Genomic DNA, 24,430 nt, shown 5'->3' on the forward strand with positions numbered 1-24,430 from the left:
TTATTTTAGGAGTTCCAGTTGTTGCACCACAGGATTAGCAATGTCTTGGGAGCCCTGCAACGTGGGTTCAATCCCTGGCCTGGCACAGGGGGCTAAGGATCTGACATGGCCACAGCTGTGGTTTGGATTGCAACTGTGGCTCAGATCTGAGCCCTGGCCCAGGGGTGTGCTGTGGGGTGGCCAAAAATATATTTTAAAAAAGTTATGTCAATACTACACTGTGGTCTAGTAACTGCAATAGCATTGTGTCTAAAAAAAAATATATATATATATATACACCATAATCAAAAAACATTTTATCACTAAGGAGCCTTTGGCAAGTTTTAAAACTTTTACTGGTGGAGGGTTTGTGAGAATGACCAGAATGTACCACAGTGACATTAAGTGAGCAAATACTATTGGAAAAATAATGTAAATAGATGCTTGATGGAAGGTTGCCACAAACCTTCCATTTATTTTTTTTAAAATACACTATCTGTAGAATAAAGCAAAACACAATTATATGAGGTCTGCCTGGAGAGAGAGAGAGAAAGAGAAGACCTAAAATATGTGCAGTTTCAAAGACAGAAATACAGATCAGTGGAACAGGATAGAAAGCCCAGAATTAAACCCACACACCTACAGCCAATTAATCTGTGACAAAGGAGGCAAGAATATACAATGGAGAAAAGAAAGCCTGTTCAATAAGTGGTGCTGGGAAAACTGGACAGCCACATGGAAAAGAATGAAATGAGAACACTCCCTAACACCATACACAAAAATAAACTCCAAATGGATTAAAGACCTAGATATAAGACCAGACACTATCAAACTCCTAGAGAAAAACATAGGCCAAACATTCTCTGACATAAATGACAGCAACATCTTCTCAGATCCACCTATCAGAGTATTAACAACAAAAACAAAAATAAACAAATGGGACCTGATCAAACTTCAAAGTTTCTGCACAGCAAAGGAAACCCTAAACAACACAAAAAGACAACCCACAGAATGGGAGAAAATCTTTGCAAAAGAATCAACTGACAAGGGATTAATCTCCAAAATTTATTAATACCTTCTGCAGCTCCATACCAAAAAAACAAACAACCCCATCAAAAAATGGGCAGAAGATCTAAACAGACAGTTCTCCAAAGAAGACATACAGACGGCCAAGAAACACATGAAAGGATGTTCAACATCACTCATTATTAGAGAGGTGCAAATCAAAACCACTCTGAGGTACCACCTTACACCAGCCAGAATGGCCATCATCAGAAAGTCTATAAACAATAGTGCTAGAGAGGGTGTGGAGAAAAAGGAACACTAGTACACTCTTGGTGGGAATGTAAATTGGTGCAACCACTGTGGAAAGCAGTATGGAGATTCCTCAGAAAACTCAAAATAGAACTACCATTTGATCCAGCAATCCCACTCCTGGGCATCTACAAAGAGAAAACCACAACTTGAAAAGACACGTGTACTCAAATGTTCATTGCAGCACTATGTACAATAGCCAAGACATGGAAACAACCTAAATGTCCATCAACAGAGGAGTGGATCAAGAAGATGTGGTACATATACACAACGGAATATTACTCAGCCAGAATTTTTAGCAACATGGGTGGACCTAGAAATTATCATGCTAAGTGAAATCAGTCAGATAATGAGACACCAGCATCAAATGCTTTCACTGACATGTGGAATCTGAAAAAAGGACAGACTGAACTTCTTTGCAGAACAGATACTGACTCAAAGACTTTGAAAAACTAATGTGTTCCAAAGGAGACAGTTGAGAGGGGTGGGAGGATGCACTGGGGTTTAGGGATGGAAAGCCTATAAAATTGGATTGTGATGATCTTTGTACAACTATAAATGTAATAAATTCATTGAGTAATAAAAATAACAAATTAAAAAATATGTGCAGTTTACTATTTGTCAATTATACATCATCAAGCCATTTTTAAAAACACTGTAAATCATCAGTGGATAAATGGATAAAACAAAATGTGGTATAAATGTACATAATTCACCCTAAGAAAGGAAGGAAATTCTGATACGCTTACAGCATGTAGCCAGCTCTTTCACACCTCTGGACCCCTGGTTTTCTGTCTGCTGCCCAAGACATGATTCTTGACTATCTGGCTCTGGTGTCCAGGGGCCTTGTATTCCTGGCTCACATCAAACTGCAACAATTCAAGAAACAGTCCTTGCTAAATTACCACCCCCAGGGCACAAAAAGGAGCAAACTGAAACACATCTCCTATCTTTCTGTGAAAGAGGCTTATTTACTCATCCTGGAGCTTTGGCCTGAGGGGAAGTTTCAGGTTTGGCTCACAAGTAGAGGCCAGTAGAAGTGCTCTCAGGGAACACAGGAAAGTGGACATCTTTCTGCACTCTCCCTCTCCCTCACTGTAGCATTTCTATATTTCATACAAAGTAGCTTATACATTGTCTGGAGCACTATTTTTGCAACTGCTTGCCATGGGACACTTCCAAGTTGCCAGGCTCTAGTGACAGGGAGGCTCACATTTATAGTCCCCCAGGACTCCATGTATTTGCCCACTTTAAAAGTTGCTGCCTGAGGGTCTGGCTTCTAACCAGACTGAATTTACTGCTGAATGAGATCCTCCCCTTTGGGACAGTGAAGGTCTTTGGCATACCCTCAACTACTGTGACTAATTAAAAATAAACTTCTTGGACCATCACAAAGGGTTGAAAGATGATCAAGAACTAGGGCAGGGTTAAATAAGGTTTATCTCCTACTTGAGGCCCCTCCTTCAAGACTGGGAGAGGTGGTTATTTTATGCAGTGCATAGAAACCAAAAGGGAGAGTCAAGCAAAATTACGAAACAGAGGACTATGTTCCAAATGAAAGAAAAACATAAATATTCAGGTTATTAAAAAAAAACTAACCTTAATGTAACAGCGAAGAGATATAAATAATTACCTAACAAAGAGTTCAAAGAAAAGGTCATAAATACATTCACCAAACTCTGGAGAAAAATGGACTAACTTCAACAAAGAGAAAGAAAATATAACAAATTACCAAATAGAAGTCACGAGTACAATACCAAATAGAGCTGATGAGTACAATAACTGCACTGAAAAATACACTAGAGGGATTTAACAGCAGACTACATGAGACAGAGTAAGAATCAGCGAACTCAGAGCACTGGAAATCACCCAACCAGAGCAGCGAAAAGAGAAAAGAATGAAAATTAAAATGAAGATAGCTTAAGAGACCTATGGGACAACATGAATTGGACCAACATTTGTATCACAGGGCTCCCAGGAGGAAGAGGAAAAAAAAAAATGACAGAGAAGTTATTTGAAGAAATAATGGCTGAAAACTTCCCTATCCTGAAGAAGAACACGGACATCCAAATCTAGGAAGTCTAGAAAATTCCAAATAAGAGGAACCCAAAGAGACCCACACCAAGGCATGTTATAATTACAAGGACTAAAGTTAAAAAGAACCCTAAATGTAGCAAGACAAAAACAACTTATTACATAAAAGGGAATCCCTATTATCAATAACCTTGCAACCGGGAAGGAGTGGCACTATATATTTGAGAGCTGAAAGGAAAAATTTACAACCAAGAGTACACTACTTAGTGAAGTTATTATCCAGAATTTAGGGAGAAATAAAGGACTTTTCAGACAAAAAAAAAGCTAAAGGAGTTTATCACCACCAAATTGGCCCTACAAGAAATATTAAAGTGAATGCTTTAATTTGAATTTTTAAAAGGTGCTAATTAAGAACAAGAAAACATCTGAAAACATAAAGATAAATACTTAGTAAAGTAGTAGATTAATCACTTATAAAGCTAGCATGAAGATTAAAATCAAAAGTAGTAAAAATAACAATAGTTAAAGGATACCCAAGATAAAACTAAGTAACACTGTGACAACAAAAATATAAAACATTGAGTGGGGAGAGTAAAGATGTAGGTTTTGAGAATGCATTCAAACTTAGGTTATCAACCTAAAATAGACTGTTATAAATATAATTGGTTATATAAAAGCCTCATGGTAACCATAAAGCAAAAACCTATAGAAGACTTTTACACTCAAAAGGCAAAAGAAAAGGAATCTAAGCATATCACTTCCGAAAGACATCAAAACATAAAGGAAGAAAGCAAGAGAAGATGAAAGGAATGGAGAGAAACTATGAAACAGCAGGAAAACAATTAACAAAATGGAACAAGTACATACCTATCAGTCATTACTTTAAATGTAAACAGACTAAATTCTCCAACCAAAAAACATAGAGTGGTTGAATGGATAAAAAACAAGACCCATCTAGATGTGGCCTATGGGAACTTTTTTCAAATCTAAAGACACATAAGGACTGAAAGAGAAGAAACTGGAAAAAGAAATTCAAAATATAGGAAATGGAAACCAAGAGGAAGCTGAAACAGCTATACTTACATCACACAAAACAGACTTTAAAGCCAAGAAAATAAGGACGTTGCATAATGGTAAAGGGGTCAATCCAACAAGAGAATATAACATTTGTAAGTATTTATGCACCCAACACAGGGGCACCTAAATATGTGGGGCAAATATTAACAGACCTAAGGGGAGAAATAGACGGCAATCTGCTCAAGTTAGGCCTGATGAACCATTCAGTGTAGGCAATCAAATCACAGGAAGGGAGTTCCCATTATGGCTCAGCAGAGACGAATCCAACTAAGAACCATGAGGTTGCAATCCCTGGCCTCGCTCAGTGGGTTAAGGATCCAGCATTGCCATGAACTGTGGTGTAGACTGCAAACTCAGCTTGGATCTGTCATTGCTGTGGCTATGGCATAGGCTGGCAACTACAGTTCCAATTAGACTCCTAGCCTGGGAACATCCATATGCCGTGGGTGTGGCCCTAAATAAGCAAAAAAAAAAAAAAAAAAAAAAAAAGAAAAAAGTCACAGGAAGACTAGGACTAAACAAATGGCAACCTGGTAACACTTTCCAAATCTGAAATTGTTGAAATTAATTTTAGTCTGAAAAAACTGCAAAAATTAAGAGTTAGAACATCCCACTTAGTATTTCCCTCATGGAGCAGTGGGTTAAGAATCTGGTGTTGTGGGAGTTCCCGTTGTGGCTCAGTGGAAAAGAATCTGACTATCATCCATGAGGATACAGGTTTGATCTCTGGCCTTGCTTGGGTTAAGGATCTGGTGTTGCTGTGAGCTGTGGTACAAGTTGCAGAAGCGGCTTGGATCCCGAGTTGCTATGGCTATGGCATAAGCCAGCAGCTACAGCTCTGATTCCTAGCCAGGAAACCTCCATATGCTGTGGGTTCGGCCCTAAAAAGACAAAAAATAAAAAATAGAAATAACAAGCTGTTGTCACTGCAACAGCTTGGGTTGCTGCTGTGGTGCAAGTTCAGTCCCTGGCCTGGGAACTTCCACGTGCTGCAGGCATGACCGAAAAACAAACAAACAAAAAACAATTTAGTTCAGGCCTTGGATAGAATGTTGGATGATAGCACTGGCTTTGCAATCTGGCTTCTTCTGGAGGAACTGGGTGGTTAGTGATCCAGGATGAAGTTAAAACATAGCAGAGAAATGCAAAGGTAGTTATTACTAGAATTGGTGCAGAAGAGCAATTTGAAGCTTATTCTCATTATCATGTCCATTTTGAAACACGTGGGCTGGAAGGATTAAGTAAGGAAATTGAGATGGACATAGGTCAAATTTCTTCTAGAAATCTTGATTAGGATGCAGGGTTACTGGTGATCACGGAAAAGAATCAAGATTTCCTTCCCTGGATGAAAACGTCTCCTTTCTAAATTCCTAACCAGTTTGGGAAAAGGTAAACTTAACTTTACTCCATGAAATTGGAGTATCTAATTGGAGTATCTGATTTCTGTATCCTGTAGCAATGGAACTTGCTCTTCATACAACCTCTGCTCTTCTTCTGAAACAGGCCATGTAATTTGGGTCCAGAATTGTCCAAAAGAAAAGAATAACAAAAAGACATCTGATAAGTATGGAAGACTCCAAGTAATTTCCCTAGACAAACTTTATTTAAAAGGACATTAAAACAGAGTTCCCGTTGGGGCGCAGTTGTTAACGAATCTGACTATGAATCATGAGGTTGAGGGTTCCATCCCTGGCCTTGCTCAGTGGGTTGAGGATCCAGCGTTGCTATGAGATGTGGTGTAGGTTGCAGACGTGGCTTGGATCCCACGTTGCTGTGGCTCTGGTGTAGATTAGACCCCTAGCCTGGGAATCTCCATATGCTGGGGAAGCGGCCCTAGAATAGGCAAAAAGACCAAAAAAAAAAAAAAAAAAAAAAAAAAACAACCGAAAGGATATTAAAACAGTATTTCACAGTGCATCAGTTTTTACTGAATGATGACTTTTTTTTTTTTTTTTTTTTTTTTTTGCCACAGCCACAGCATGCAGAAGTTCCTAGGCCAGGGACTGAACCAACACTATGGCAGTAACTTGACCCATAGTAGTGACAACAGATCCTTAACCCACTAGTCCACCAGGGAGCTCTTGAATAATGATTTTAAAAACTAAAATACACACACAAGAAAAACAGACAGCATTACAGCAATAGCAGGGGACTTTAATATCCCACTTACATCAACAGATAGATTATCCAGATGGAAAATTACTAAGGAAACATTGGTCTTAAAAAACTGGTTGAAACAGAAGCCCGTAATAGATATACATAGAACATTCCATCCAAAAGCAACAAAATACAGATTCTTAAGTGCACATGGAACATTTCTCAGGCAGTTTACATCAGGCCACAAAACAAATTTTAAAATTTAACACTGAAATAAATTTCATAATTTTATGTCACATTTTATTGACATAAAGCATCTTTTCCGACCACAATGGTTTAAAACTAGAAATCAATTATAATAAGAAAATTAAAAATTCACAAGTGTGTAGAGATTAAACAACATGCCACAGATCAATGGTTCAAAAAAGAAATCAAAGAGAAATGAAAAAAATACCTTGAGACAAATGAAAATGGAAATACAACATACCAAAACTTATGGAATACAGCAAAATTAGTTCTAAGAGGGAAGTTCATAACAAAAATGACTACTACAGAAATAAGAATAAATCTCAAATTTAAAAAAAACTGGCAGAGGTGGGATCAAGATGTCAGAGGAGTAAGATGAGGTGCTCATCTTCTCCCACAAACACATCAAAAAAAAAAAAATCTACATGTAGAACAATTCTCACAGAACACCTACTGAATGCTGGCAGAAGACCTTAAACCTCCACACAACTGGGTAGAACGAAAGCAGAAAAAAAAGAGGGAAAGAGAGAAAAGAGGGGAAAAAAGGAATCAGGACAGGACCAGCACTCCTGAGATGGAGGAGATATGAGAGAGTAAAGGAATCCACATGCTGGAAGGGGAGATAATCTGGAGCCAGAGAGGGAAACTCAAAGCCTCATAGAAAAGTGCAGCAGCCAGACTGAGGATGCCAAAGCAGAGAAAGAGCTGCACAAACCATCATTACTGCCGCCCCTGGACACCACAGCCTGAGATGCTCAGGCAGAGGCTGGGTACTGAGACTCAGGCTCCAGAGGACAATTCTGGGAAGGGGACTGGGGTTGGCTGTGTGGAGACAGCCTGAGGGGCTAGGGAGCCATGGGCTGGAGAGCAGAGCACCACTGCTGAGGGAGAGCATGAGGAGGCCTGGGCCCACGGGAGAAGCAAGGCACGATTGTTGGGGAGGGCAAAAGGAGGAGGTGTGGGACCACCATAAGAGTATCTTTCTTGGAGCACATGCAGGGTCTCATGTGGCAGGGTGCCTTTTGCACAAGCTACAGGCAATGGAACACCTCTTCCATGGGCTATGGGCAGTGGGGGAAAATCACCACAACCATCTCAGATTCCAGAGGTGGGCATGGCCTGCCACCATTAGGGGTCCAAGAGCAGGGACATCCTGCAGCCATAGTCACCTCAGGGGTTGGTGCAGAGGAGGGCACTGCAACCAAGTGCCACCCATTTTAGTTCTCATTCCACTGGGAACACACACACCCTGCTGCTGCCACTACCAAACACTCTGGGGCTGGCTACCTGCATGAGGATCACTGCCACTCCCCAAGCCTCTGCAACCAGAAGCAGTCTGCACCACCTCCCCACAGGTCCTTGCCACTGTAAAGGGATAGCAACCAGGCACTGGCTATTAGCCCTGCCCATTGCCCCCATCTCCCTGGAAGTACATGCAGGCCATACACCTGCACACCCCCCAGCAATGGGATAACGGCCTGCATACACTGAGGAAAGAGACAGCAAGCATACAAACCAAAAGCAGTCCTCAAGAAAAAAAAAAAAAAAAAAAAAAAAAGCCCTCACAAACTATCCAAAGTGTACTCTTGCACATAAATAGCCCTCCAAGACTACAGTAGTTTCCCTCAACTCACAGAAAAGGAAAAATATAAGCAAAATGAAGATGCTCAGGAACCATTCCCAGTAAAAAGAACAGAAGAATTCCCCAGAAGAAGTGAACAATGAAACAGACCTCTGCAGTCTGATAGACAACAAGCTCAAAAAGGAGATAGTGAAAATACTGAAGGGATTAATAGTGAATGTGGGAGTTCCCATTGTGGCTCAGCAGAGACAAATCTGACTGGCATCTATGAGATGCAGGTTCAACCCTTGACCCTGCTCAATGGGTTAAGGACCCGGCATTGCCATGGACTGTGGTGTAGGTCACAGACATGGCTCAGATCTCATGTTGCTGTGGCTGTGGCGTAGGCCAGCAGCTAGAGCTCTGATTCGACCCCTAGCCTGGGAACCTCCATAAGCTATGGGCGTGGCCCTAAAAAGCAAACAACAACAACAACAACAACAAAGTGAATATGGAGGAATTAAGAGAAGATATGAACAGTAAGTCATATTACTTCAGAAAGGAACTAGAAAATACAAGGAGGAGCCAAGAAAAATTAGAAAATTCATTTGCAGAGTCACAAGCTGAGTTAAAGACACTGAAGAGTAGAATGAATAATGCAGAGGAGTAAATAAGTGACTTGGAAGATAGATTAATGGAAATCACCCAAACAGGAGAGCAGACGAAAACAAAACAAAACAAAACAAAAACCAAAAAAAAAACAAAAGAAAAAACATGAAAGTAATAGAAGAGATCTATGGGATAATATAAAGCAGGGCACTCTATGCATAATAGGGATTTCAGAAGGAGAAGAAAGAGAAAAGGGGATTGAAAATATATTTGAAGAAATTATGGTTGAAAACTTTCCAAATCTAAAGGAAAGAGATATTGAGATACAGAAAGCAAAGAGGGCCCTAACAAGTTGAGTCCAAACAGATCCACAGCAAGACATATTATAATAAAAATGGCAAAAGTTAAAGCAAGGATTCTAAAGGCAGTGAGAAAAAAACAAAGAGTTAATTATTATAAGGGAACCCCCATGAGGTTATCAGCTGACTTCCCTACAGAAACACTACAGGCCAGAAGAGAGTAGCAAGATAATATTCAAAGTTCCAAAACGGAAAAATTTTTAGCCTAGAATACTCTACCCAGAAAGAATACCATTTAAAATAGAAGGAGAAATAAAGAATTTCTCCAACAAACAAAAACTAAAAGAATATAGCAATATTGAGGCCTTTCAAAAAGAAATACTGGGAGTTCCCATCATAGCGCAGCAGAAACGAATCCAACAAGGAACCATGAGGTTGCGGGTTTGATCCCTGACCTCGCTCAGTGGGTTAAGCATTGCTGTGAGCTGTGGTGTAGGTCGAAGACACAGCTCAGATCTGGCATTGCTGTGGCTGTGGTGTAGGCCAGCAGCTGCAGCTTCAATTCGATGTCTGGCCTGGGAACCTCCATATGCTGTGCGTGTGGCCCTAGAAAAAGAAAAAAGAAAAAGAAAAAAAAAGCTCAAAAAAATACTGGAAGGTCTCCTCTAAGTAGGAAAGTAGTAAGAAGATATAGGATGGAGGAACTGACAATTGGAAAGTAATCATTTAAATAAGCCAGTATAAGATCTAAATCTAAAAAAGACTATTTGTAGAAGTGACAACAAACACAAGGAACAGCAAAAGGATAAACATGAAGATGTAAAAAAAAGGACAACAAAATCATAAAATATGGGGAAGGAAAGTAAGAAAATCTAGACTCTTTTTTTTTTTAGAATGTGTTTGAGCCTATATGACTATCAGGCTAAAGCAAGGAGATATAGGAAGGGGTTGACATACCTGGAAAACAGGGCAACTGTTTTCAAAACCCAACAATGCATTCACAAAAACTAAAAAGAAGAGGACACAAGCATTATCCAACCAAAACAAATGAAATTATCCAACCAAAAAAATAAAGAAACAAAGGAGAAATACAGAATCAACAGGAAAACAGGCTTAAAATAGCATTAAATAAATATTTATTAATATTTACCTTAAATGTCAATGGACTGAATGCTCCAATCAAGACAGAGTAGCAGACTAGATTAAAAAAAAGGGGGGCCTACAATATGCTGCCTACAAGAGTCTCACATATAAATTTAAAGAGAGAGTATTGGAGCTCCCATTGTGGCACAGTGGAAACAAATCTGACTAGGAACCATGAGGTTGCAGGTTCAATCCCTGGCCTCACTCAGCAGATTAAGAATCCAGCTTTACCATGAGCTATGGTGTAGGTCGCAAACACGGCTTGGATCTGGCATTGCTGTGGCTGGGGCTATGGCCGGCGGCTGTAGCTTTGCTTTGATCCCTAGCTTGGGAACCTCCATATGCCATGGGTCTGGCCCTAAAAATGCCACAATAAATAAATAAATAAATAAATAAATAAATAAATAAGTAAGTAAGGGTATGGAAAAAGATGTTTTATGTGAATGGACATGACAGGAAATTGGGAGTTGCAATACTTACTTCAGACAAAATCAAATTTAAAACAAAGGCCGTACAGAAAGACAAAGAAGGACACTCTTTAATGACCAAAGGATCAATTCAAAAAGAGGATTTTACACTCATCAATATATATGTCCCTAATATAGGACCACCTAAAGACATACAACAAATACTAACCAGACATAAAAGGAGAAATTGATGGGTATACAAAAATGCTAGGAGATTTAAACACCACATTCACATCAATGGACAGATCTTCTGGAAAGAAAATCAATAGGGCAATAGAAATCCTAAATGACACAATAGAACAGACTTAATTGATATTTTCAGGACATTACACCCCCAAAAAATCAGAAGATAACATTCTTTTCAAGTGCGCATGGAGCATTCTCAAGGATTGACTGCATACGGGGGCACAAAACTAATCTCAACAAATTTAAGAGTATAGAAATTATTTCCATTATCTCCTCTGACCACAATGGCATGAAAATAGAAATCAACAACAGGAAAAGATATGAGAAAAAAACTGACTACATGGAGACTAAACAACATGCTACTAAAAAACCTATTGGATCAAGAGGAAATCAAAATGGAATTTAAAACATACCTTGAGACAAATGATAATGAAGACACAACCATTCAAAATCTATGGGATGCCACAAAAGCAGTGTTTAGAGGGTAGTCCATAGCAATATAGGCCTTCCTCAAAAAAGGAATAAAAATCTCCAATCAACAACTTAACCTACCATCTAAAAGAATTAGATAAAGGAGAACAAACAAAACCTAGTCAGCAGAATGAAGGAAATCATAAAGAGAACAAACAAAACCTAGTCAGCAGAATGAAGGAAACCATAAAGAGAAAATCAGTAAAATAGAGATTCAAAAAACAAGAGAAAAGCCTCTGGCCAGACTCACCTAGAAGAAGAGAAAAAGAACTCAAATAAACAAAATAAGAAATTAAAATGGAGAAATCTCAATGGATACTACAGAAATACAAAAAAAAAAAAACCATAACAGAGTACTATGAACAATTATATAACAACAAACGTGACAACCTAGAAGAAATGGACAACTTTCTAGAAATAGAGCCCACCAAAACTGAATCAAGAAGAAATAGATCAACTGAACAGACCGATCACTAGAAATGAAATTGAATATGTAAATAAATACACTCCCTACAAACAAAAGTCCAGGACCAGAAGGCTTCACAGGTGAATTCTACCAAACATACAAAGAACATATACCTATCCTTCTTAAACTTTTCCAAAATGTTGAAGAAGGAATAATCCCAAAATATTTTATGAAGGCGCCATCACCCTAATACCAAAACCAGAAAGAGATACTATCAGAAAAGAAAATAATAGGCCGCTATCTTTGATAAACAGAGATGCAAAAATTCTCAAAAAAATTTTAGACAACCAAATCCAACAACACATAAAAAACATCAGGAGTTCCCATCATGGTGCAGTGGTTAACGAATCCGACTAGGAACCATGAGGTTGCAGGTTCAATCCCTGCCCTTGCTCAGTGGGTTAACGATCCGGCGCTGCCGTGAGCTGTGGTATAGGTTGTCGACCGGCTCGGATCCCGTGTTGCTGTGGCTCTGGCGTAGGCCAGGGGCTACAGCTCCGATTGGACCCCTAGCCTCGGAACCTCCATATGCCGCGGGAGTGGCCCAAAGAAATAGCAAAAAAAAAAAAATCATACACCAAAACCCAGTGAGATTCATCCCAAGTTCACAAGGATGGTTCAATATATGCAAATCAATTAATGTCATATACCATATTAACAAAAGAAAAGTCAAAAACCACATGATCATCTCAATAGATGCAGAGAAAGCATTTGACAAAGTACAACATCCATTCATGATCAAAACTCTTACCAAAGTGGGTATAGAGGGAACATACCTTAACATAATTAAAGCTATTTATGACGAACTCACAGCCAACATAACACTCAATGGAGAAAAGCTGAAAGCCTTCCCACTAAAATCTGAAACTAGACAAGGATGCCCATTCTCACCAATTTTATTTAACATAGTATTGGAAGTCCTAGCCACTGCAATCAGACAAAAAAAATAAAAGACACCCAAATTGGAAGAGAAGAGGTAAAATTGTCACTATATGCAAATGAAACAATACTATATATGGAAACCCACAAATACTACTTGAACTGATCAACAAATTCAGCAAAGTATCAGGATACAAGATTAACATTCAGAAATCAGTTGCATTTCTGTGTACTAACGATGACACACTAAGAAAGGAATATAAAAATGCAATGCCTTTTTAAAAAAATGCAGTACCTTTTAAAATCACACCCCAAAACATTAAACACATAAGGATAAACCTGACCAAGGAGGTGAAAAACATATGCTGAACTATAAAACATTAATCAAGGAAATTAAAGAGGATTCAAATAAATGGAAAGATATTCCATGCCCCTGGATTGGAAGAATTAATACCATTAAAATGCCCATACTCAGAGTTCTCGTTGTAGCTCCGTGGTTAACAAATCCAACTACGAACCATGAGGTTTTGGGTTTGATCCCTGGCCCCACTCAGAGGGTTAAGGATCCGGCACTGCCATGAGCTGTGGTGTAGGTTGTAGATGCAGCTCAGATCCTGCATTGCTGTGGCTCTGGTGTAGGCCGGTGGCTACAGCTCTGATTTGACCCCTAGCCTGGAACCCTCCATATGCTGTGGGTGCAGTCCTAGAAAAGACAAAAAGACAAAAAATAAATAAATAAAATAAAATACTATGGCCGTACTACCCAAAGCAACCTGCAGATTTAATGCGATCGTGATCAAATTACCCATGGCATTTTTCATAGAAGTAGAAGAAACAAAATTTTATATGAAACCATAAAATACCCAGAATTGCCAAAGCAATCCTGAGGGGAAAAGAGAAACAAGCAGGAGGCATAACTACCCCAGACTTCAGACAATATTACAAAGATACAGTAATCCAGACACTGTGCTACTGGTACAAAAAAGACATACAGACCAATGGAACAGAATGGAGAACCCAGAAATAAACCCAGACACCTGTAATCAATTAATGTTTGACAAAGGAGGTAGGAATAGAAAATGGGAAAAAGACAGTTTCTTCAGCAAGTGGTGATGGGAAAACTGGACAGCTGCATGCAAATCAGTTAAACTAGAACACACCCTCACACCATGCACAAAAATAAACAAAAAAATGGCTTAAAGACTTAAACATAAGACAAGACACCATACAACTCCTAGAAGAGAACAGAGGCAAACATTCTCTCATGTAAATTGTACCAAAGTTTTCTTACATTAGTCTCCCAAGGCAATAGAAATAAAAACAAAATAAACCATGGGACCTAATCAAACTTACAAGCTTTTGCACAGCAAATGAAACCATAAAAAAATAACCCCAAAAGACAACCTACAGAATGGGAGAAAATAATTGCTAACAATGCAACCAACAAGGACTTAATCTCCAGAATATACAAACAACTCATGCAACTCAACAATAAAAAAAAAAAAACAGTTGAAAAATGGGTAGATCTAAATAGACATTTCTCCAAAGAAGACATACAGATGGCCAATAGCCACATGAAAAATTGCTCAACATCACTAATTATTAGAGAAATGCAAATCAAAACTACAATGAGGCATCACCACACACTGGTCAGAATGGCTAATATTAATAAGTCTACAAATAACAAATGATGGAGAGGATGTGGAGAAAAGGAAACCCTCCTGCACTGTTGGTGGGAATGTAAATTGGTACAACCACTATGGAAACAGTATGGAAGTACCTCAAAAAATGAAACATAGAACTACCACATGATCCAGCAATCCCATTCCTTGGCATATATCTGAACAAGACTTTCGCTGAAAAAGATACACCCACCCTTATGTTCATTGCAGCACTATTCACAGTATCCAAGACATGGAAACACCCTAAATGTCCATCACCAGATGAATGGATTAAAAAGATGTGGTACTTATACACAATGGAATACTACTCAGCCATTAAAAAGAAAAAATAATGCCATTTGCAGCAACATGGATGGAACTAGAGATTCTCATACTAAGTGAAGTAAGTCAGAAAGAGAAAAACAAATACCATATGATAACATTTATATGCAGACTCTAAAATATGGCACAGATAAACCTATCTACAGAAAAGAAAAAAACTCATGGACATGGAGAACAGACTTGTGGTTGCCAAGGGGGTGGGAGTGGATGGACTGTGAGTTTGGGGTTAGTAGATGCAAACTATTGCATTTGGTGTGCATTAGCAATGAGATCCTGCTGTATAGCGGAGGGAACTATATCTAATCACTTGTGATGGAACATGATGGAAGATAACATAAGAAAAAGAACCTATGTATAACTGGGTCACTTTGCTGTACAGCAGAAAGTGGCAGAATCTTGTAAATCGACTATAATAAAATTTTTTTAAAACTCTAAGCTTACCAAATAAAAAACAAACAAAAAAAATAAACAACAACCAAAAAACCTAAACTTACACCTCAAGGAACTACAAAAAGAAGAGTAATTGAAGCTCAATGTTAGTAAAAAGAAGTGAAAAACCAAGATCATGGGGAAAATAAATCAAATAGAGATTAAAAAGACAATAGAAAAGATAAATGAAACAGCTGGTTCTTTGAAAGATAAAAAAAAATGACATTTAGTCAAAAAACAAAGGACTCTAATAAAACCAGGAACAAAAAACAAAGGACTCTAATAAAACCAAAAATAAAGAGGAGATGTAACAATGGATAGCACAGAAATACAAAGGACCATAACAGACTATTATGGATAATTGTACACCAACAAATTGAACAACCTACAGGAAATGGGAAAATTCCTAGAAACATATGACCTACCAAGACTGAAACATGGAGAAATAGAAAATCTTAAGGGGCCAATTACTTGTAAAGAGGCTAAGTAATTAATAACTCCCAGCAAACAAAAGTCCAGGACCAGACAGCTTCACTGGTAAGTTCTACCAATCATTCAAAGAAGAATTAATACCAATTCTTCTCAAACTCTTCCAATAAAAAGAAGAGGAGGAAACAGTTTCATATTTATTTTACATGGGAGATTATTCTGATAGTAAAACCGGACAAGGATGTCACAGGCAAAGAAAGTTACAGGCCAATATCCCTGATGAACGTAAGTGCAAAAATCCTCACAAAACATTAGTAAACTAGATTCGACAATACATTGAAAGGATCATACACCATGATGGAGTGGGATTTATTCCAAGGATGCAAAGACTGTGGAACATTCACAAAGCAATCAATGTGATAACCCACATTAACAAAAAGAAGAATTAAAGTCATATGAATATCTCAATAGATACAGAAAAGGCATTTGACAAAGTTCAGCATTCATTTATGATAAAAACTCTCCACAAAGTGGGTATAGAGGGAACATATCTCAACATGATAAAGGCCATATAGGACAAGCCCACAGCTAACAGCATACTTCAAAGCGAAAAGTTGAAAGCTTTTCTTCTAACATCAGGAACAAGACAAGGATGCTCACTTTTATTCAACATGGCATTAGAATTCTTAGAGCAATTAGGCAAGGAAAAGAAAAGGCATTCAAATTGAAAAGGAAGAAGTATAACGGTCACTACTTGGAGATGACACATAACATATAAAACATATAAAAAACCATAAAGATTTCACCGCTAAAAAACTGTTCAAAATAATAAATGAATTAAGTAGCAGGATACAAATCATTACACATAAGTCATTTGCATTTCTGTACACTGATACCAAACTATCAGAAATAGATATAGAGAAAACAATCTTATTTACAACTGCATCAAAAAGAATAAAATACTTAGGAATAAATTTAATCAAGAAGTCAAAGACCTCTATACTTAAATCTGTGAGAAGAAATTGAAGAAGACACAAAAAATGAAAATATATTCCATATTCATGGATTAGAAGATTGTTAAAATATTGTTAAAATTTCCAAACTAGCCAAAGAAATCTATAGACTCAATGCAATTCCAACCAAAATTCCAATGTATTTTTTAAAGAAATAGATGATTCTAAAATTTATGTGGGATCACAAAAGGCTCTTTCTTGTGAAAGAAGAAAATAATCTTTCTGGAGAAAGAAGAGCAAAGCTAGAAACATTCTGCTTCCTGATATCTAACTATATTACAAAGCTATAATAAAACAATATGGTTTGGCATAAAAATAGGCACATAGATTAATGCAACAGAATAGAGAGCCCAGAAATAAACCCACACATATATAGTCAATTAATTTATGACAAAGGAGGCAAGAATATACAATAGAGAAAGAATAGTCTTGTCAATAAATGGTTGGGAAAACTGAAGAATGAAACTGGACCACAATCTCACACCATACACAAAAATCAACTCAAAATGGATTAAAGACTTAAAATGATAAAATTCCTAGATGAAAACGTAGGAGGTAAACAATCTGACATTATCCTTGGAGAAGTTTTTTTGGATCTGACGTCAAAAGCAAAAATTAAAAAGTGAGAGAACATCAAAATAAAAAGCTTCTGCACAGCAAAGGAAACCATCAAGAAAATGAAAAGGCAGCCTACAGAATGGGAGAAAAAATTTGCAAATCATCTATCTGGTAAGGGGTTAAAATACAAAATATACAAAGAATGCATACAACTTAACAGCAAAAACAAACCAAAAAACCCAAAAAAACCCCAAACAACTCCATTTTAAAAAGGGCAGGTGATCTAAATAGACATTTTTCCATACATATGAAGACATACAGATGGCTAATAGGCCCATGAAAAGATATTCAGTATCACTAATCATCAGGGAAATGCAAATCAAAACCACCCCTCTTAGAATGACTATATCAAAAAGGCAAGTAATAACAAGCATTGGTGAGGATATGGAGAAAAGGGAACACTTGTACACTGTTAGTGGGATTATAAATTGCCACTATGGAAAACAGGGTGGAGATTCCTCAAGAAATTAAAAATAGAACTACCATGTGATCTAGCAATTCCACCTCTGGGTATTTATCCAATGAAAACAAAAACAATTGCTCAAAAGGTATGTGTACCCTCACTTTTTTTTCCCCGCACCTTCATGTTTTTTGCAGATTATTTAAAATAACTAAGACAGGAGTTCCCACTGTGGCTCAGTGGTCATGAACCCGACTACTATCCATGAGGCTGCAGGTTCAATCCCTGGCCCCACTCAGTGGATTAAGGATCTAGCATTGCCTCAAGCTGCAGTGGAGGTTGTAGACGCGGCTTGGATCCAGCATGGTGTAGCTGTGGTGTAGGCTGGCAGCTGCAGCTCTGATTAGATCCCTAGCCCGGGAACTTTCATATGCCACAGGTGAGGCCCTAAAAAGACAAAAAAACAAACAAACAAACAAAAACCCGAGACAGGGAAACAATCTAAGCGTTCATAAATGGACAAATGGATAAAAAAAATCTGGAACATATTTCAGCTATAACAAAAGAACTAAATCTTTCCATTTGTGACAACATGGATAGACAAATATCACATGAAAATATCATGTGAATTCACTTTCATGTAGAATCTGTAAAACAAAACAAAACAAAAAGACTGACCTCATAGATACAGAGAATGGATTGATATTTGCCTGAGGAGGAGATGGGAAGTAGGTGGAATGAATAAAGGAAATCAAAATGTACAAATTTCCAGATATGAAACAAGTCATGTCATGTATAGCAAGTCGGTATTATTAACTAACTACAGTTAATAATATTGTATTGCATATTTGAAAGTTGCTAAGAGAGTAACTCTTAAAAATTTTCATCACACACAAAAATTTTTTTTATCTATGTATGGTGACAGATATCAAGTAGACTTACTGTGGTGATCATTTCCACTACATACAAATACAGAATCATTATGCTGAACACCCGAAACTAACATACTGTACCAAACACACTTCAATAAAAACAAAAAGAAAATATAATACTTATAATGTAATATTATTCAGTCTTAAAAAGAAGCAAATGGTCACACATGCTACAGCAAGAATGAATCCTTAAGACACTATGGTAAGTGAAATAAGCCAGTTGCAAAAGGACAAATGTTATATCATCCCACTTATTTATTTTGGCCATGCTCATGATATGTGCAAGTTCTGGGGCTAAGGATCAAACTCGAGCCACAGCAGTGACAACACCAGGTCCTTGACCCACTGCACCACAAGGGAACTCCTATATGATTCCATGAGAATTTATTCCCTGTAATACTCAAATTCACAGAGATGGAAAATAAAACAGGGGCACCCAGGGGCTGGAGGGAGGGGAGAATGGGAGTGTATTGTTTAGTGGAGAGAGTTTCAGTTTGGGAAGATGAAAAGTTCTAAGATGAAGGGTGATCATATTTTTACACAATAATCTGAATGTACCTAATGCCACTGAACTGTACACTTAGCAATGGGTAAAATGGAAAATTTAGGAGTTCCCTGGTGGCCTAGCGGCTAAGGATCTGGCATTGTCACTGCTGTGGCACAGGTTCAATCCCAGGCCCAGGAACTTCTGTATGCCATGGGTGCAGTCAAAAATTTTTTAAAATAATCACATAAAACAGATTTATTCAACTTAACTCACATCATTCCAACAATGTACCTGACTCAGTTGAAGGAATGGTTGGGATAGTGATGTCCATGCTTGCCTGCCAGTGTGAACAATGACAACTTCATCAGGACTGCAATCAGGCCAGAAGGGATCAACAGATGCTGTTGATGGTAAGAGATCTCAAACTGGGAAGAAATGTGCGCCTTAGAATTAATGAAACATGACTTTTAATGTGCAATGGTTCATATGTCTTGTGTGGAAGAAACATTGATCCCCAGCTATTTCAAATATTTCTGCAAGAACTGCCTCAGCCTCTTTCAGCCAGTGTGCATTTTATTCATATTAGTCAAATGAAAAAACAAAACAAAAAAAATTGTTAACAATGCCTGGACAAACACTGATACTACTAGCTCCTTTTTATCTAAAATTTCCATCGGTTTCCCAATTCAGTACCACTAATTGTTACTGATAGCTTCAGGATATGTGTCTGCCTTTAATTCCTAATGCTTAATACTAGATAAATACAGTATGCATTCCGTTTTTTCATAACAATCAGTACAGAGTGCTATTCAAAGTGTCCCTGCTACTCACATTTACATTTTTCTGCGAACTAGAGAAGAAAATTGCTACTACTACTACGAAGGAACAAATCAGCCCCTCTGAAATAACGTAACACAGTAGAGTGGGAAGGGACTAGAGAAAGCAAGGTAAACTTTTAGAAACATGATCCCTCCCCCTCCTCTTTCTACCATGGAAATTCTTGGGCCAGGGATCCAACCCAAGCCACAGTTGCAACCTATGCTACAGCTGTGGTAACACTAGATCCTTAACCCACTGCGCCACAAGGGAACTTCCCATAAAAGGCTTATCCGGCTAACATTGGGGTCTTTTTCAAATACATGCTAACTGCTTTTTCTTTTTTCTTTTTGTCTTTTTAGGGCTGCATCCACAGCATATGGAGGTTCCCAGGCTAGGGGTTGAATTGGAGCTGCAGCTGCTGCCTATGCCACAGCCATAGCAACACCAGATCTGAGCCACATCTGCAACCTACACTGCAGCCTGCAGCAACACCAGATCCTTAACAGACTGAGCAAGGCCAGAGACTGAATCCACAACCTCATGGATACTAGTTAGGTTCTTAACCTGCTGAGCTACAATGGGAACTCTGGAAACTGCTTTTTCCAAGAGCCCTTTTGAAATTTGCCAAGTTAGAATTACGGGATCCGCCTCCCCTCCTTAAGGTTTATTACATAGTTCATTTGCCTCACTTTGATGTCATGTGATCTTCTCCACAGACACAAGGCAACACTCAGAAGGGATCTTAGGTCATGATCATCAAGAAAGTAAATTGTGTTGTTTTGATGTGGTAAGAAAGTAGCCTGTGGTGGTTGCCCATCGGATCACTCCTCTCCATTCTTCCTGTTTTGAGGTTCTAGAAATAGTGCATATTGTAACATTTTGAGTCTGTGGTCTTTTTGTCCCACAGTAAAACATGTTATAGGCTGACCCACTGTTTGTCACACAAAATCGTGCAGAGTTCTACACAGTCAGTCGTGCCATTCTTTTGCTTATACCAGCTCATGAGGCTTATGTGGGTGTTTCTTGTGGAGACCATTACTGAGGGCCTCCCCTCATTTCCTGGTAAATATCAGGAAGTCAGTTTCTATTTGGGATCTCTCCCTACTGTGGGTGACTCTTTAGCCCTACTCCCAGCTCTGCTGTGGATGTTCCCCTGGGCTACTACCTAGAGTTCACTTCCAATAAGAAGATGACACACCCTGTCCTCTAGCACCAGGAAGAAGTTTTATCATTTCATTGTGCTCCAAGAAATCAGCCCACAATATTGTCCAGGTGTGTCACTCTTTACTGAAGGATTTGGAAGAAACTCAAGATGATTCAACAGAGAAAGGGCATAATTCACAGCAGTAACCGGAGCCACAGCAGTGACAATGCCAGATCCTTAACCCACTAAAGCCGCCAGAGATCTCCCCTATTTGAACAGTTTTGACTGTTGGAAGTATGATAATGTTTCCTATGTTCAAAAAATAAAATTAAATAGTTGAGGTGGGGGGAATAAAATTAAAGGCAAATAGAAATAAATAAACCCCATTGTATTTCATGGATACTAGTCAGGTTCTTAAACCCACTGAGCCACAACAGGAACTCTGGCCCCACTGTATTTCAAATGTAAATTCCAACATAACCACACTGAAGGTGGTGAGGGAGAGAACTAAGCCAAGGGACACTGAATGCAGTACTTTGTATCTTTAAGCTAAAAACAAAAAACTGCCAAGTCTCGAATTGTTTCTATTCAGTTTATTTTTCACCATGGTTAAGTGTGCAAATCTAAAACTATTTTATGTGAATTGTAGGTTTGAGCAAATAAATAATATGAAATATGTTGACATTGTTGGGAGCCAATGATCTCACTGTAGAAGAAAGGAAAGATAAATGTGGAATGAGCAAAGAAAAAAGAACTGTGTGGGGTAAAATTTAAATTGAAAGTATCAAAGCGACCTCATGGTTGCTAAAGTGTGTGTGCAATTTTTAGAATCATGAATCAAACACAATGTATATACATATTTCCCCTACCTCAACCCACTGACAGAACCTAGGAACAATGACATCCCCAAAACCATGAGCACACCTTGTGCCCAGACCTTGACTTCTAAATATCACTTTCCCCTAAAAAGAATTAGGGCTCCTTGGAGAAGTGGATGATTCTAGGTCTAGGTTAAGGAAGAGAGAACATGAGACTGGAATATCTTGCTGTGCCAGAAAGTAAGGGAGTTCTCAGACATGAGGGAGGCATGTTAAAAGGATACAGGAACCAACCTGAAGGTACATACCTCAAACAATTTAGCATTAAAGTATATTAGAAGAGTAATAGAGTATAATGATTTGAATAAAATCCATGGGTTCATACCAATAAAATAAATGATGAGTAAATGGATGGGCAGAGGGATGGACAGACAAGTAAGCAAGAAACAAGCTAATGAAGAGGGAATGGCCTTTCTTACAGTCAAATACTAACTTATGAATCTGAAGGCAGTAGGCAGAGTTGGAAAACCATCATTTTCAACTATTGTAGTGAAGATTGGTTCATGCAGGTATTATCAATGGAGTCTAAATATAGGGCAGAGTCTAAATACAGGATGGGACGTCTGAAGATAAGATATCTGCATGCTCTTAAAGTGCCCCCACAGATTATTTATTAATTACAAGGAGTAAAATACTAATACAGTGGAGAAAGCCAACAGTACCTTGACACTTGGACCTGGTGACTAATCATTATCACCAGTGAGGGACAAAGAGACTTAATGTGCCTCCTGGTGCAACATCTCAAGAAGGACACACACCCTCTTACATCATTTTCCAGCCAGGCTTGACTATAATGAGGAGGAAACATCAGGGAACCCCAAAATGAAAAGTATTCTGTAACATAAATAGCTTGCTTTTTTTTTTTTTAATGTTACTGTCTTAAAAGCTAAGGAAAGGCTGAGCAAGGGTTCCAGATTAAAGCAGGCTAAAGAGATGGACAGCAAAATGTTAACACGCGATCCTGAACTGGGACAAGAAAAATACACTATAAATGCATTATAAATAAAAATGTGTTATGGAGAATACTAATGGAACAACAAACAAAATTAGAATTTGGACTATAGGTTAGATAAAAGTGTAGGATGGAAGTAAGATTTCCTGGACTTGCTAACTGTGCTAAGGTCACAGAAGAGGCTGTCCTTATTACGAACTACACAGTGAAGTAAGGCTTAGGGGATAGGAACAGGGGTATGAGTATGCAACCTACTTGCAAGTGCACAGGAAAAGAAAACAATCAGTGTTTTCATGTGTCCAGGGAGATGGGGAAATAGGAGAGGGAGGGAAAGAAAACAATAAAGCAAAAGTAGAGAAATGTTAATATTTAGGGAAACTGAGTGAAACCTATGGGGTTTTTTGGTTTTATTTTTGCAACTTTTCTGTTAGTCTCAGAATGCACTTTTTTTTTTTTTTTTTTTTTTTAAAGGGCTGTACTTGTGGCATATGGAAGTTCCCAGGCTAGGGGCTAAATCAGCGCTGCAGCTGCCAGCCTACACCACAGCCATGCCAGATCTGAGCCACTTCTGCAACGTACACCACAGCTCATGGCAGGACTTAACCCACTGAGTGGGGCCAAGGATTGAACCCATGTCCTCACTGACACTAGTAGGGTTTGTTACTGCTGAGCCACAACGGGAGTTTTCTGCGCATATTTTTTTATTAAAAAAAAAAAGTGTGTTGAATGTGTTTTTATTACAATCTAAAAGTTTTTTTTTTTTTTTTTTTTTTAAATCCAGTAAGTATTCTACCAAAACAAAGAAGAGGAAGAGAGGTGGGAGGGGGAGGAAATGACATGAGGCCCTCCACGCCATCCTCCCCACCCAAGAGCCAAGGCCTCTTTCCTGCGGGATGAGCAGGCCAGGAGAAGGGTGAAGCCACACATTAGTTTAACTTGATGATATCAAGCTTATCTCCTCTAGCAAGAGAAAAGTGAATAAATTATGGAGTTACATGAACTATGCATGAATTTTTACACAACACTGCTTGAAAAAGATACAGTACTCAGTGAGCACTCCTTCCGTCTGGGCTGCAGACGCCCAGGGTTGACCAACCTCACTTCCCTGACACAAGAACATACAAATGGTGTGAGCAAGGCCAGTGTAGAGGGCAGAGGACTAGAATCAAGGTTTTGGAGCAGGGATTTGCCATGTCTAACATTTATGCCAAAGGTAGTTCTGTAGTAGAGTTGGGACACAGGTGCTGGCCAGCCTCAGGCAAAGCTATGAAACTGGGCCTCTCCAGGCCAAGGATCAGAGGAGCTGGCCGTTTACCGCCTTGCTTCCATTCTTGATTACTCCATGAGTTCACAACCCCTCCCTTTCTCCTATCACCCTACTGCTCATGGGAACAATGAAATTCTTCCTGAAGTAACTGAAACAAGCCCACCTAGATGTCAGGTCAGCAATCAGAACAATCCCTTGAGTTCAGTGTGTTGTTTTGTTTTCCTGCCCCAC

The 24,430-nt window shown here is 38.6% G+C and overlaps 1 protein-coding gene across 43 annotated transcripts in view; it reads right to left on the reverse strand.

Moving 5' to 3' along the window:
* Nucleotides 1-24,430, reverse strand: part of GCNT3 (glucosaminyl (N-acetyl) transferase 3, mucin type) — a 115,618-nt gene that overhangs the window by 21,842 nt on the left and 69,346 nt on the right. For 4 of the 43 annotated variants that reach the window (XM_084968758.1, XM_084968698.1, XM_084968716.1 and 1 more), the window contains one exon: nt 19,431-19,564. The exons of 37 other annotated variants lie outside the window; for them this stretch is intronic. The gene's annotated coding sequence lies outside the window, so the exon portion shown is untranslated. Of the gene's footprint in view, nt 1-19,430; nt 19,583-24,430 lie in introns of those variants that run through there. 2 more of the 43 variants (XM_084968748.1, XM_084968864.1) reach the window with 2 other exon arrangements.

This window comes from Sus scrofa, chromosome 1 (genome assembly GCF_054392235.1).
Source record: "Sus scrofa isolate SSC_HxYL_T2T_F1_AM1 chromosome 1, Sscrofa_HxYL_maternal_Yorkshire_Landrace_v2.0, whole genome shotgun sequence".
NCBI lineage: Eukaryota > Metazoa > Chordata > Mammalia > Artiodactyla > Suidae > Sus > Sus scrofa.